The sequence below is a fragment of the Rhipicephalus sanguineus genome, chromosome 1 (genome assembly GCF_013339695.2).
Source record: "Rhipicephalus sanguineus isolate Rsan-2018 chromosome 1, BIME_Rsan_1.4, whole genome shotgun sequence".
Lineage (NCBI taxonomy): Eukaryota > Metazoa > Arthropoda > Arachnida > Ixodida > Ixodidae > Rhipicephalus > Rhipicephalus sanguineus.
In genome coordinates this window covers 120,075,988-120,092,067 of record NC_051176.1, presented here as the reverse complement: position 1 = coordinate 120,092,067, position 16,080 = coordinate 120,075,988, and positions in this window count along the sequence as shown.

Below are 16,080 nucleotides of genomic sequence, written 5' to 3'. Positions count from 1 at the left end.
AAAAGCCTTTATAGTATACAAAGAAGCGTACTTACTCGAGATACAAAAACGTTCTAGAAAAACAGTACTCGTGTTGTCTACAATTTATTGAAGAAAACTTTCTCGAAAAACATCAATGCTTTGCAATGTTTACAAGACACGTTTTCGTGACGGTTAAAGGGATACTGACCCAAAATCGGCAAATTTTAACGAGAACTCGGTAACTGAAATCTCAGTGTGCGATTATATCGAATATATGTCGTCTCTGAGCAATTTTTTCGGCGGATAGTTGTATTTTCGGTGTCTCATCTTTATACGTCGCATCCTTCTACGGTGCCTTAAACATATCGAAGAGATCGGCCGTGATGTGAGCACCGAGCAGTTATTCGCGCGTACTCTGTCGCTAGAAGAGTCGTCAGTATTAAACTTCAGTTTTTCAACTTCACCGAGCAGATGTTTCATTCCCGCACCACTTCTTACACTGTACGACAGCCTTTTGCGTTTCGTGCTGTAGCCGTTCACAAAGCAGTTAAACTGCTCATCAACTACAATTATCTTTTGCACAAGTAAGTCTCCGTTCCCGAAGCAAACTGTGGGATTGGGCTAGTTGGTATTCCATTATTAAACTGCTCAGCGCAAAAAATTTGACCCGGTACACATGGAAAAGACGAGGACCAGCGCTGGTCCTCGTCTTTTCTATGTGTACCGTGTCAAATTTTTGCGCTGCGCAGCCCGTTCCCGAGCAGGCGTGTAAAATATTCCACACATCTTGTTCAATAGCTCGTCGTTAAATCTCTCGAAAATCTACTGCTTTGAACGCATAGCGACAGCTGACAACTGATCGAATGTGAGTGTGATGCAACTCTCAGTCTCGGTAGCGTAATAGGTAATCGCCTCCCTTTCGTTTTGCTGTTCTATTTCTGGCGGCTCCTCCAAACTGGGCACCGGGCTTTCACGGGACGCCGTGCGTTTTGGGGGGGATTTGCGCCTAAACCCCGAACATTTTGGCTTTGAAATTTGGGGTGAAAGTACTGGGAACAAGCGCGGCACGGCACCGGACGCGAGTTCCCACTTTCCACGTAGGATCAAAACTTCTTGTCCCGCAACGACACGACGATAGTGCTTTACAATATCGTCACTCTCAAAATGAACGTCACAGACCTTGCCTTTCGCAGTAAGCTTTCTATCTTTGCCATGCAAAGCTTGAATGTCGTGGGGTCTTTTGGAGGTCCTAAGAAGTGTCGTGAAGCGGAGCCGTCGTTGCGGTAGCCGTTCTTGCAGCCCGGCGCAAAACAAGTCGGCATACCGCACCGTGAATCTCTTCGTCCTCGTTGCGCTCCGTACATCATGCACGTATCTTCGTACAAGAAACTAAGCCTGGTCAAGAAAAGTCGCAAAAATGACGAGCTAACAAAGCGCAGACGACGCAGTAACCCACGTGCGCTCGTACATCGGCGGCGCAGAACACAACAAGCGCCAGCCGCGGCCTAGCCGCGGGAGCTAGACGTGACTGCAGCGCCACTAGTTCTCGCGACCGCCACTCGGACCGCCTCTCCGGCGGAGCTTTTAAACTGAGTTTGTTCTAGTCAAGGAGGTTCTATAGAACCTCTGGAGTGGCAGTCCCGGCCGCCGCCAACGGGCGCAAGTGAAGCCGCCGGCGGCCATGTAGCTAGAGGAAAAACAGGGCGCGACCGCCATAGACGGCAATGGAATACGCGCGGCGCGCGCGTTGGTTTGCAGTCCCACAATCAAAAAATGAGATGGAAACTGCTTCAAAGTTACACCCACGAACAGTTGCCTCTTCTTGTTTATGAAACAAATTATCTCATACACCCATTTTCAGCTGCAGACTTTCAGAATAATCTGTATTGTCGAAGGGGTGCTTCGTATATCGAGCGCGCTGGCGCACTGTAATTACATATGTGTTACTAGGAACTGGGTTTTTGTGATGTAACGGCGTCAGTGTTCAAGGGGTAACCACAAGCTAACGTGGAACGCACTTATTCTCTTTACATAAGCACACATCCATCACGCGAGCATTTGGCCAGAAGGAGGATTCGCAAGCATTAATCTACGTGGGCGACGTGTGCCATCACGGCAAGCGCAGCGCGCACAGCCTCAAAACGAGGTAGCTCGCCCTCTCAGACTAGACGCATAAAAAAGTAAAGCAGCCGCGTCCTTCGGTGTTTCGGTTTCGGTTTGGTCGGATTTCAAAAGAGTTACATCTTGCTTTTGCCGCAATTTCTTCTTTTCGTAACTATTTGTGTTGAAGCTACGTCAAGGAGGTAGAAACTAACAGGCTTTTGTAGATGCGCTGGGAAAGCAGGAAAAATTGTAGGTACACTGCCAGGCCGTCTGCCCCGTTCTGTCGAAGCAGCATTCTGCGAAGTGAATAGAACAGAGGTGGTTTGTTGGTTGGTTGTTCCTTGGCAACCTGGCGCAACCCACCGCGGGGGATCGGCCATGAAACGGGCGGCACCTTATTTTAGAGATAAAATTGTTTTACATGAAGCAGAGGTGGTCAGAGCTGGTCGAGCTGGTCACCGTCCTTAGCTCTCTGACCACTTCTTTGACCGGCACGTTCCCAGGTAGAACGCTGCGCGCAGTCTTTTGGAAACATATGTAACACGGATAATCACGTCATGGAATGTTGCGTTTGCCAATTCCTCGATAAACATGCATCAAATTCGATATCCATGCACCGGATAAATATGCATGCACGCCGCCAGTCTTGACTTGCAAGAAAACACCAGGAAGCTCGGAATTCTATGGGCGTTCAGACTTCCTACTCGTACCAATAATGCTCGGTACGTCCAGCTAGACTGCACCCACTTCGTGTATACACTTAAAAATCACGTACAACGTCGTGTCAGCGAACATTTAAAGCGTAAGATTTTCGTCGCTACAACTGCACGCATGTATTACATGTGTGCGCACCTTTCAAATTGTTTCCAGTTTAACAGCATGCACGAAAAACAGACAATCGTCAGCGAACGAAGTGAGGACACTTACACGTGAAAAGTGATCCCAGGCGTCTTCTTATTGCGATTTGTGCAGCCATAAGCGACGCACGAAGTCGCCATGGCCTCGTAAAATGTTTAACTGCTTTACAAAGCATGCCACCGTCCCCAAAGACAACTGCGACGGCGGGGCAACGGAGCGCACTCCATCGTCTGCTTCCGAGTTTTTCCTTTTGCAATATGGCGGCGACCGGCTTCACTTACGGGGGCGCCACCTCCACTCCAGAAGAAATAGTATATAACCTCCTTGGTTCTAGTAAACGTTGCTTCAAAACTTGTCACTGCTCCCGCGGCGTCATCTCTTGATACTTTACTCGCAGCACTAGATCATCAAACAACACGCCTTCTGCGGTCGAGCGAACGATGATACACTCTAAGCCAAAATCGAGTATTTTGGGAGTGTTTCTGCCACACAACAACAATCGTCATCCACTTCGCGTACTTTCCTCGCGTTATCACCGCGGTCGCGGCACTTTCCGGTCACGAACGACGCGCGCGTTATCAGCGTGACATAGCATTCTTGACAGGAAAGTGACGAGAGCTGGGTTTTCAAGAAAGGAAACGCGAGCAAGCCAGATGACGATTATTGTTGTGTGGCAGAAATACTCCCCAAATACTCGATTTTGCCTTAGAGTGTATCACAAGAACGACATAACTTCTTCGTTGACTAACTTCTCACTGGCTGACTCTCCGTCGCCGCGCGCTTGCATTGCTTGCATTGCCTGTATCGGCTCGCGCCGGGTTTCGGGAAGGGGGAAGGCGCGTATGATTCATCTGTGCGTAGCACAGCGAAAGATAGGGAAAGGGCGAGTTCTCTCACCGATTCCTCTGCGGAATCAGACGGCGCCGCTGGAGCTGCTTTGCTTTCTCGAATATCCCGATCTTTCGCGCGCATTGGCTGTGTCGGTGGCGTCTTCTGCGGAGAGGGTAAGGGGCGCGCTCTCGGCGCCTTTTTAGACTTGTTTTTTCGATGCGCGCGCTCTGTCGCGCACAAACCGTCGGCGCCAGGCCAGCCAGGCTTTCATGCCGTCGTTCGAGATCGGCTACGTGCGCCGCTCGTTCGTGACAAACATCGTGCACAAGTCCACTTTCGTAGAGGCCCCCGCCTTTCCTGCAGCTGCCAGTGCAGAATTAGTTGTCTGTCACCCACACGAAGGGGAAATAACAGCCGCGAACTTCATCCATCTCCTCACACCAAAGCTGTGCAAAGCGCTGTCGTCTGCTCGGCTTCCCGCACGTACTGTCGGCGGCACCCGCTAGGTGGCTATAAGTGGCGCCTGGTGCACAAGGCGTATAGAGGCGCCAAGTATTGTTGGCATGCGCTGAACGTCTCTGGCGCCGTAGATTGTGAACACATGCATGACCACCATGTATTAAATTATTAATCATGTAGAGACGTGTGGTTTTACATAAAGTTAATAAAAAATTTCACACTTACACACTTTCTTACCCAGGAAGATTGCATTTTGCTGGACGCAACACTTGGCCCAACTTCGCATCTAATAAGCGCCCCGTACATTTGCTGTTTGGTCAGTCGACGAAAATGAAAAGTTATACGCTAAAAGGTCGTTATTCACTGTTCGTTAATTCGGAAAATCGGATAATTCGGACGTGTTCGCTGGTCGCCGCAAGCTTATGCATTGTTTAATGGTATGAAACTCTTGTTAATTCGGTCATATTTGCCCGCAACCCGGTTAATTCGGACGATCCTCGGAGCGCACCAAGCAATTCGAGGTTCGACTCGGAGTTCGACTCACAGGAGGAAAAACGGCATTCGCGAACAACTCAAACGGCTGCGGTCCTTCATAAAGGCGTGGTCGCCGTCCACGATCTAGCCATAATCACGTTGTTGGCGACAAAGACTTCGACGGCTGCGGCCCACTTGCTTTGTCTTCGATTTTGCTCGGCGCACGCGAACTGCGTGGGTGATATATCTATGATCGCGTCCATAGCGCCAGCGGCGACTGCGGGTCAAAACTGCGACAAGCAGTAGTTTCGTTTTCGCCGCGTCGCTTCAGAACTGTGTAGTAGCCATTCATTATTGTGCATTAGCGAGCCAGGTTTATTCAGCAGCGGATGCTCTGCCGAGCAGTTTCGTTTCGACTGTGGGCGCAGACCGCGCACGCGCCTTCGGAACTGCGTGGTCGCTATGATCGTGTCTTAATTTAGCAACCGCACTTTCGTTCACAGCGGATGCGGCACTCAGTAGCCTCGTTTTGACTTCGGGCAATGCACGCGCAATGTCACGCAACTCGAACATAGTGGAAGCTGTTGAAGGTGAAGAGATTCAGCCGCAATGCGCATGCTGGTATAAAATAAGGTTGCGACATTACGATGAACGAACGATAATTTGTCGATCATTTCTCCGGCGCAGAAGTTATCTTCACGTGCGCGTGGTGGCGGTGACGGTACGTAATAAGGGAGGGGGGCAGATCACGTTTAGCGTTAAGACACGGCTGTCTTGAGCCGCGGTCACATTGTGAACGGAGTTGCGAATGAAGAAATTTGCGGCATTTGCATTGCTTTTATGCCAGATATGTACCATGAATTTAAGTGGTCATCAAGAAAATGCGAATGCATTGATGTAATAGACACTTGTTTATTGTTTCCTTGATACTTTCGATAATTGGGCATTTGGTTAATTCGAACAAATTTTCCGCGGTCCCGACATCCCATATGACATCCCCTGAGCAATGTATGGGTAGAGGGGCCTTCGTCAGGGAGTTGCATCTGCTTTTAGCCCCTTCATCCCAGACAATGTCTGTCTGAATAAAGTTCAAATAAAAAAGCAATGAATGCGATAGCAATAAATTGGAATGTAACGCGAAGAACGGAAAGCAGCTCCAAATTGCCAGCGCGTCGCTCGAGCCAAAAGGACGCACGAAAAGAACGCACACAGTACGAGCGCGAACTATCATACGTCACAGCTCGACACTGGAAGCGCACTGCTCAAACATAAAGCAGGACGCACGAAACGAACGAACAGGTACACACAGGCCGAGCGCGAACTTACTGTCCTAGTCGTTACTCATTTCAGTTTGAACAGCGCGCCCCTTTCGCAAACGCGGCCGCTGCAGCGTCGAAGCGACCTTCGTACGCTCTGTCACTTCAGCGCAGACATCGCGGGGAAAGCACAAGACATACAACCCGCCCCTTCTTTCCTCGAGATAAGCGCACGAAGGCGACCACGTTCGCAGGAACGGGGCCACGATCTTTAAAGCGCGCCACGCGCGGACATCGCGCCATCTACGCGGTAAGTCAGGAAGCATACTGATGTAAGTGGTGTATATAAATAGCTCGCCGTTAGCCGGCTGAAAGACTGGGCTCTTCGTGGCCTAACCGTCTAACGCCGCACGCTGAAAAGCGGGAGGTCGCCCGTTCAATTCCGCGCGTCGGAAAGTTTTTCTGAATTATTTTTCTTTGTGGCTTTGATATATATTTATAGACATATACATATACGGTGCATGACGGCGGCGACGGCGACGGCAAAAATCGGCCGAGACTGTCCATATAATTGCTATCGCAATAAAAAATAATACATATACATAGCACATTTCCCTTGAACCAGTGTTAACATCCGCGGTTTGTTTCTGAGACTATCCATTACAAACTTACAAATCTGCACGTTCGGATATAACGAGAATATATGAGAGATGATCATCTTAGATGCGAATGCATACAAAGCTTTTGTCCAGTGTGACAGAGAGATGTGAATGAGACCCGGCGAGGTTGAGTAGGTGTGAGTAAAGTCCCTAGATTTTTCCCTGTTCTAGGGACTTTAGGTGGGAGTGGTAATTAGAGCTGTGCACGGGCCGTAATTCCGAGCCCGAGCCCGGCCCGGGCCCGTTGACTTTGTCGAAGGCCCGCCCGAGCCCGACGGCAAAGGGCTGCAAGCCCGCCCGGCCCGGCCCGACGTACGAAAACACAATCCCGGGCCCGGCCCGGCCCGGCCCGGCTTTCTGAAGGTTCGCTGCAAAAACAATACATCGTTTTCCGGAAATTTGGCATTTTATTGAGCATGTCAAATATGATCAAACGACACACGACGAACAGTCTCTAATAGAGACTGTTCGCGGCACTTTTGCTATACTAGTAGACGGCCTCATGCCAGCAACAATTGAGTTCGCTCGCCAAAGCCGTCACGTGTATGGGGCATGCTCATGCAAGCATCAACTTGCACGAAGGCGATCTACGTCCGGTCGCTCGTCGCTGTCGCGTGCATTTTCACTCATATGGGACTTGCCTTAAATCTAACGCGGAACAGTCGCGTGGCGCCGTCACTAGCTCAGGTGTAGGGAGCCTACATGACCGGCCACCGGCCGGTCATGCAGGACCGTACTCAGGTGGTGCTACTTCTCTGTTTGTCGGAGTGCAACAGAGGCAGTGCTTTACCTGCTCCCCTTTTTTGTTTAACCCTTTGAGGGTCGAATTTTTTCGCGAAATGCAGTCCAAAAATGTGTAATTTTTTTATTGCTGAAATAAATTCTTCAGACGATTCTATTTAAGAAAAAAATTGTCTAAAATTTTTTTTCGTGACCGTAAAGTGACAAAAAAATCAGTTTTGTTGCTACATACATATGGTTTATTCGTAGTAAAATCAAGCAGAATCCTAAAAAAAAGAAGCTTCACAGTTTTTTATGAATAAAAATTATGCATTGTATTAAACATAGCTCACAAACATACAAAAATAAGCGTACCAGACTACGTTTCCGGTTAAAAACGCTCGTGCTCAAACACTAAAAACTTTTCAGCGTGTGATAGTCTTTGAAGCATGGCTCCCCGCGCACGCGTTTCAGATGTCGCTCCTTGATCGTCATCGGAGTCTGAACTCGTCAAAACTCCTCGTCTGACGAACTGAAATCCAATGAATCAGATTCTGATCGGCAATTGGGGAATAGTCCGCATCGGAAGAATCGCTGCTCGACTCACCGGCAGCAGCGCAACCGACGCGCGCTTCCATAGCGTGAGCGAACTGCGTTAGTGAGCGCACGGAAGAAAACTCTATGGTTCTGCGCCCGTCCGGAAAGCAAAACGAGTGAAAAAGCTACAGTAATACTTCGTCTTATCGCCAACAAGACGTAGTTAGTTTTTCCGAGAACCCAAAACAGCAAACGCAATCACGGCGGCGTCGTTTGTGTAATTTAGCGCCGCGCGGAAACAGATGTAATCACGCGCCGGGGTGCAATAAATGAGAGAGTAACAAGCGGTCACCCTTTGAGAGATTAGAAACCAAACAGCCATCCGCTCTGCGGGCGCAAGAAGCGAAAACCACCCGAAGGACGAAACCGAAACGAGCCGGACCGCGTGCGCGCGTGCTGATGCGAGACTACAAGCCGCCGCGCCTCTTTGGAAAGAAAACAAAAAAAGACGGAGAGACATTGGCGCATTAAAAAAATTACACGAATTCCCGAAGCGTGGCAGCACATTCCAAGCAAGAGATATGGGAGAAGGCGCGCGTTTGAAACCAAACCGCGCCGCGGGCGCTCTCGGTTGCGCAAGCGATAGCCGGCGCGCGGCGCGCCATTTTGCGAAGCATAAAAAAAGCAACAACGGAGAGACATCGGCGCATGAAAAAAATTCCACGTATTCCCGAAGCGTGGCAGCACATGTCAAGCAAGAGAAATCATCGAAAAAGGCGCGCACTTTAAACCAGCTGCACCGCGAACGCGCTCGGATGGGCAAGCGATTGGCGGCGCGCCGTTTTGGGAAGCGAAAAAAAAATACAACGGAGAGACATCGGCGCATGAAAAAAATTCCACATATTCCCGAAGTGTTGAAGCACAGGCCAAACAAGAGAAATGATCGAAAAAGGCGCGCGTTTTAAAAATAAACGCTATGCCGTACATGTACGACGAAAACCCTTTGGTACCAGGAAGCTTCTGCCGTACATGTACGGCGAAAACCCTGAAGGGGTTAAAGTAGCGAATGGAAAGGAAACGCGGTAAAGGGCGGTCGCGGAAAAGGCGCTGTATGCGTGCTGGAAAACAATTCCCGCTCCTTCTCTATATGTCGGGCTTGAGTCGGGCTTTGCGCCGGGCCCGAGCCCGGCCCGATAAAACTCCAAGTAGTCCGAGCCCGGCCCGGGCCCGAGGTGAAAATACGTCGGCCCGCCCGAGCCCGGCCCGCGGGCCGGGTCGGGCTCGGGCTTTCGGGCTACCCGGAGCCCGTGCACACCTCTAGTGGTAATGATCGAAGATGGGAGCTATTGGACGTGTAAACGCGAGTATCTGTGCACGGGAGTGTACTTCAATATGGACATCAGGGGCCGCATGTGAGTGTGAGTAGCGCGGAAAGCATGGCATGTTCATTCATGAGTAGACTCATTTCAAAGGTGTGAGTGTGAGTATGAGTAAGTGACGAGGGATATGAGAAGGCATGAGTATGAAGGCAACATACGAGTGTAATAGGTGTGAGTATGAATGTGAGTGAGTACCCATGGGAGTGAGTAGACATGAGTGAACGTGAGTACAAATGGCTGTGAGTAGGTGTGAGTATGAACGTGAGCACCGGTGTGAATAGGTGTGAGTCAGTACTTACCAGTGTGAATGGGTCGGTGAGTACCGATGGGTATGAGCAGGTATGAGTATAAACGTGAGCGAGTGCCCATAAGTGTGAGTACCCTTGAGTGTGAACGTGAGTACTTATGAGCGTAAGTGGGTGTGAGTATGAACGTGAGTGAGTGCCTATGAGTGTGAGATGGCGTGAGTGTGAATGTGAGTGAGTACGAGTAGATGTGAGTAAGAGCGTGAGCAAGTGCTATGAGTGTGTGTACGTGTGAGTGTGAACGTGAGTGAGTAGGTATGATAGTCAGTGCACGTGAGTATGAACGTGCGGGAGTACCAATGAGTGTGAGAGGCGTTACTGAAAGTGAGTGAACACTTATGAGTGTGAGCGGGCGTGAGTATGAACACGAGTGACTACCAATGGTCGTGACGTGTGAGCATGAACGTGAGTGAGTGAGTGCCTATGAGTGTGAGGAAGCGTGAGTATGAACTTCAGTGGGTGTGAGTGGGCGCGAGTATGGGCGTGAGTATGCCCATCAGTTGGTGTTGGTGGGCGTGAGTATGAACGTGAGTGAGCGCCTATGAGTAGGAGTAGGTGTGAGTATGAACGTGATTGAGTACGTATGACTGTGAGTAGGCGTGAGTATGAACGTGAGTAAGTGCCTGTAAGTGTGAATATGAACTTGAGTGAGTGTCTATGAGTGTAAGTAAGCGTAAGTATGAACGTGAGTGAGTGCCTATGAGTGTGAGTAGGCGTGAGTATGAACGTGAGTGAGTGCCTGTAAGTGTGAGTATGGATGTGAGTGAGTGCCTATGAGTGTGAGTAGGCGTGAGTATGAACGTGAGTGAGCGCCTATGAGTGTGAGCAGGCTTGAGTATGAACGTGAATGAGTGTCTATGAGTGTGAGTAGGCGTGAGTATGAACGTGAGTGAGAGCCTATGAGTGTGAGTAGGCGTGAGTATGAACGTGAGTGAGAGCCTATGGGTGTGAGTAGGCGTGAGTATGAACGTGAGTGAGAGCCTATGGGTGTGAGTAGGCGTGAGTATGAACGTGAGTGAATGCTTATGAGTGTGAATGGGCGTGAGTATGAACGTGAGTGAGAGCCTATGAGTGTGAGTAGGCGTGAGTATGAACGTGAGTGAGAGCCTATGGGTGTGAGTAGGCGTGAGTATGAACGTGAGTGAATGCTTATGAGTGTGAATGGGCGTGAGTATGAACCTGAGTGAGTGCCTATGAGTGTGAGTGGGCGTGAGTATGAACGTGAGTGAGTGCCTATGAGTGTGAGTAGCCGTCAGTATGAACGTGAGTGAGTGCTTATGAGTGTGAGCAGGCGTGAATATGAACGTGAGTGAGTGCGAAGGCTGAAAAAATTGGGGTGAGTGAGTGTGAGTGAGTATTCTCTTACAGTGCCGACCTATGGAAGAAGTGCAGCGACTGGGGGATATTTATTTATGTGCTGACGAATTAGTGACACGAACAAACAATACCAATAAAACAAAAAAAAAAACCAGTGTCCCTTATGCATCCGCCTCACTCGACTCGAAGGCGAAAGCTATCTGCTTTTTTTTCTTCTAAGTCGATGTATTGCACCTCCCGCGACCCCTTCGAAAGCTTTCTGCAACTGACGTGGTTTCGTAGTGCCTCCGAGATCGGAGGCATTGTATGCTTTCGGCACCTCACCTTGTTTTGCACTGCCTCCGGGATTGGCCTACTTTTGGTCAAGCAAGTATGTCATGTGGATGGCGGGACCATATGACTTCACGTTATCTAACGTTACAGTGACGTCATGTTGACGTCATGCGGTGATAATATCACGTGATGATAATTTCTTCCATCACTCGTGTTGACGCCGCAGATGGAGGACGCCGACGCGGACAATTTTTGCGTTTGGTGAGGCATCTAAGGCTTTGGCCTTAAAAGGTGTACAATTTCTACGATGCGCTCGTCCGTATGAACAGCGAAGAAAATTGTGTAAGATAAAAATGATGCTGGATGGACCTGCATGAAGAGGTACGTGTTGTCATAAAAGAAGACTTTTCATATCTAAGAAGACGAACTATACGAACTACAAAGAGAATGTTCTGTGCTCGTTTCTAGAAATGGTGAAGTAATATTTCTTATTAGAAGTGTTCTTTAAAATGCGCAGAGTATGAAAAAAATAAAGGTAAACACAAGCAAAGCAAGCGCCTGTCTCCTGGCGTAACAGAAGGCCAGCGTAGTAATTATGCCTCACATTGTTCTGTGTCATTGCGATATCAATTATATGGACACTCCCCACAGTTATTTGCCTTGGCCGTCATGTTCCTTATAAACTACAAATCGATAACACCCCCACTCCCCGCATCGCATCTTGAACCCGCGAGTAAAAGCTCGCGATCGCTGTGGACGAACGCTGCTGAAGCAGAGATGAAACGAGCCGGCCATCTCCGTCGCACGGAGGGCGGATGGGATATTCACCCGCGTGCGAGGTGTGTCGTCGATTGCTCCTCAAACAGAGAAGAAACGCGCTGTTCGTCTCTCGTCGGGCGAAGGAGCACGAAAAGACGCCGGGGGAGGGAAGGGGGCAGCGTCTCTCGAGCAGAAACTGCGAACATTGATAATAAGGGCGCGGTTGCTAGCTCTGGCGCACACGCTATCTCGGCATACATCATCAAATGGCTGGTATGCTTTTCTACGTGCTGATCTCTCGCTGCTTCGTGTTGAGACGACAGACTACACGAAAACTGCTTCTTTCCCTGAAGCGGCCGTTCTTCCTTACGCCAGCGTTTTGTAGAGTTACGCGAGATCGAATCCAAATGAGTTAGTGGCTACCCTTTCTTCCTATAACATTACAATGTGTTGCTATCGCACTCATTGCTTAGGCCTTGCGGTGAAACGGTGAATTTTATTTCACACAATATTGGGAAGTTGTACAGTTGGTAACGCAGACTGACTCATATGCATACACGCAATTCCCCCCTTCCCCTCCCACGCACACACACACAAACATAGACGCTTCAATTTCGCCCTCGAAGGCACACATTTTTGTTCTAGTTGCTGTCAAATAGCAAGTTTAGATCGCTCACGTGAGCTCTAGCACGCGAGACCATGAGAGAGGACGCACTCGCCCAAGAGTTGCTTTTCGTCAAAATTTCTTTTCACTGAAATCAGCATGAGCTATTGGTGCACACAGTTTCGTTTAATGAGTAGCCTTTGTGGCTTTGTTCTCGTGGTCATTTCTTGGCCTGTTCCTTGTAGCTGGAACATTGTAGTATCTAAGACGCCCCCGCTATCTGGGAATAGCATGCACGAAGTTCTCTATGCTTACGACTCCCCCCCCTTTTCTTTTTTCTTCTGATGCGACATCAAAACACCGCTCTTTTCCTCACTTTCCTGATTATGCAACTCGGTGGCATCGTCTTCCTCTACATGGGGACGAAGACATCCTCCTGTTTTCTTAATGATTGGAATTAAAAAAAACCAAAAAAACCAATGAAAAATTAAGATCTCTTGCTTCGCGCAGTCATGAGCAAAGAAAGAGACACAGTCCCTTATGCAGTCACTGATAAGAGTAATCGAACGCGAAAGCCATATTTTTCTTGTCCTTTCTCTTCGCAGTCGATTGTATTCATGCCCCCGAATGCTTTCTGCACCTAATATGGTTTCGCACTGCCTCCGGGACCGGAGGCATTGCAAGCTATGTGTACCGCATGTGATTTTGCATTGCCTCCGGGATCAGCCCACCTATGACCAAGCGACGATGCCATGGGATCATGTAATCACGTAACTTCCCATTATGTGACGCCATAATGAGATAATGATGACGTCACGAACTTTGGCGATCTGTGACGTAATATGACACCGGTGATGACGTCAGCCCATGCTGTTTTCTTACACTTCGTGCGGACGCCGACGCCGCCGTTGCCGACTGTCACTTTTCGCGTTTGACAATGCATCTAAGGCTTTGGCCTTGATGAACCAACGTAGACGCTACATTTTCGCTTCTCATGTCGGAATAAAGTTTCAGTCTGGTACGTAAGGCTAATACTGCGCTTAGTGCGACAGTGCGTAGCTCGAGCAATTAATTGCTGAACTGAGGCAGAAACACTTCCGAGCACTATCTGAGAAAAATTGGCTGTAATCGTTACACTATTGCTGGTTAATTGTAATAGCTACGTGTAGCTGGACACTGGAGATCTGTGTTGGGTGTTCCAAGAACCCCATATGGCTTCTTGGAACACCCAACACAGATCTCGAGTGTCACGTAGCTATCGCGTTTAATTCTTCGCGTCAAGGTAATACACCTCCTTACTGGATAGCATTGTACATCGACTTACACAGCGGTTTCTTCTTCAAGGTGACCCGGCGGAGTAGCTTAACATGTGAGGTGTCGCGCTCAAGGACCCCGGTTCCATTTCCGGCCAAGGCGATAAGGGCAAAATGCATAAACGCCCGTTTACTTAGATTTATGTTCACGATAAGTTACCTCAAGGTGCTCAAATTAATCCGGAGCCACTTATTATAGCTAGCCTTTTGATCTTACCGTTGTTTAAGGCAAGTCAAATTCAAGAAATTATTGAATCTTTCTCAAGGTCATATTATAATTGTTCAACTTACCTCAGAATGCTAAAGAGTAATTGGAAATGGATAAAATTGAATTCGACCGTAAAAATACCATACAAAGCATACAATGAAACAAAAACATCGTCAATTTTCAATTCTTTTACTGATTTGCTTCATTAATATTTCGCGCATGTCTTTGATGGGTGTGGCTTAGATAAAGAGACTTTGCATAGAAATCTGCATATATTTGTGGTGATTTATGATCCTTTAATTCGTTTTGGCAAATTCAACCTTTCGCAGACACGCAAAGCAAAGTTCGCGGTTGTTGCGTCGCTCGAGCCGCAAATGCGAACTTTGCTCGTAAGGGTGAGGTCGCGAGCGCTGGCACGCGCGCTATTTCGACAGACATCAAGACGCGCAATGCTTTTCCCCCTTACTTTGCGCTGAACGACAAAGTGCACGAAAAGCGCTTCGCCCCTCGGAACGGCCGTATTCGCTTAAACAAGCGTTTTGTAAATTTACGCCAGATCGGATCCAAAAGAGTTAGCTGCTAGCCTTTCTTCGTATAACATTCCAATTCGCTGCTATCGCATTAACTGTTTCGCCTTCCCGGCGATAATGTGATTTCTTTTCCAGGTGAAGCATCCTTTGAGTTATAGATTTCGGTCGCGACATTGTACGCGATAAACCCTAGGCATAATGAGGCCCTCGAATGTGCGCCGATTACACGTGTATTTCTATACGCCGTCTTTCGATAATTGATGCTCTCTCGATAGTGGGGTTCTGGCGATCAGTCGTTTTTGTTATGACAATCTCACCTTTTATCGTTGTCGCTTGTCATTTCACGTTGCCACATTTGATTGCTGCCTGGATGAGAATGCATGACCTCACGTTCCGGCCCCAGCGCTGAAACATGAGTGATCAGTAACGATGCCAGCTGAGATGGTTTGCCCTCACGCCACTCCAGCAACCCATCATAAAGCAGCATTAAATAATTAAAGGAGCACTAAAGCATTAAATGAGCCCCGAGCATTAAAGGAGCACAAAAGTGAAACAATAAATCAATAATTATCGGGGTTTAACGTCCCAAAACCACGACATCATTGAGAGGGCGCCGGAAATTTGAACCACCTGAGGTTCTTTAACGTGCACCTGAATCCAAGCACACGGGTCTCTAGCATTTTCGCCTCCATCGAAAATGCGGCCGCCATGGCCGGAATTTGATCCCACGATCTTTGGGTCAGCAGTCGAGCACCATAAGCACTGGGCCATCGTGGAGGGGTAAACAATGAGTCATAGACTGTTAAATTATTCTTTGAGTACTTGACTGTCGTTGACTCCACGATGATATGTTTGTTATATTGGGATAAAATCAAGGTCAAAGTATCATTATTCCGCGCCGATAACTATGCACCTGAATGCACTCGTGACGTCACGCAATTGACAGCCTTTTTTAGTGGAGGCCGGACTTGCGCCTGGCGGGGCGTCACCGACATGATGTGTCCGACCGCAAGCACCGCTCGCCCAGAGAATAACAGAGCCTACATTAGTGACATTAGCCCAGCAAAGTTTCCTGAAACTTGGTATCCTAGGTCTATGACCCCATTAAAGAGCATACGTTTCGTTGTAGCCGAATAAGTCCTAGAAGATGCCGTCAAAATCAGTGACGTCACGATGAGCTGTTTCGGGAACTTAAGCTGGCGTCACCTCCTGTATTTTTCTTTTTACGCGTGTTCTTGCTCACGTCACGTGCCTTCTCGAGGCAAGAGTGGTACTTTTGGTATTGTGAAATGGTAGCTTACCAATACGAGAAAAATTCTTTCTCTTTGAAGGAATTCTTGTACATCTCGTCCATCTATATAAGAATTTCGAATAAGGTATCGTGTTCTTTGTAAAAAAAAAGCATTGTGACTTTCCTATTTACGTAAAAGATCGTAGCTTAAGATGAGCACGCCAGAAAGTGAGTGAGACAATTGTGCAACATCTGATTCCTAAAAGAAAGATCCCTACAATGAAGTTCTACTACAACGACTTC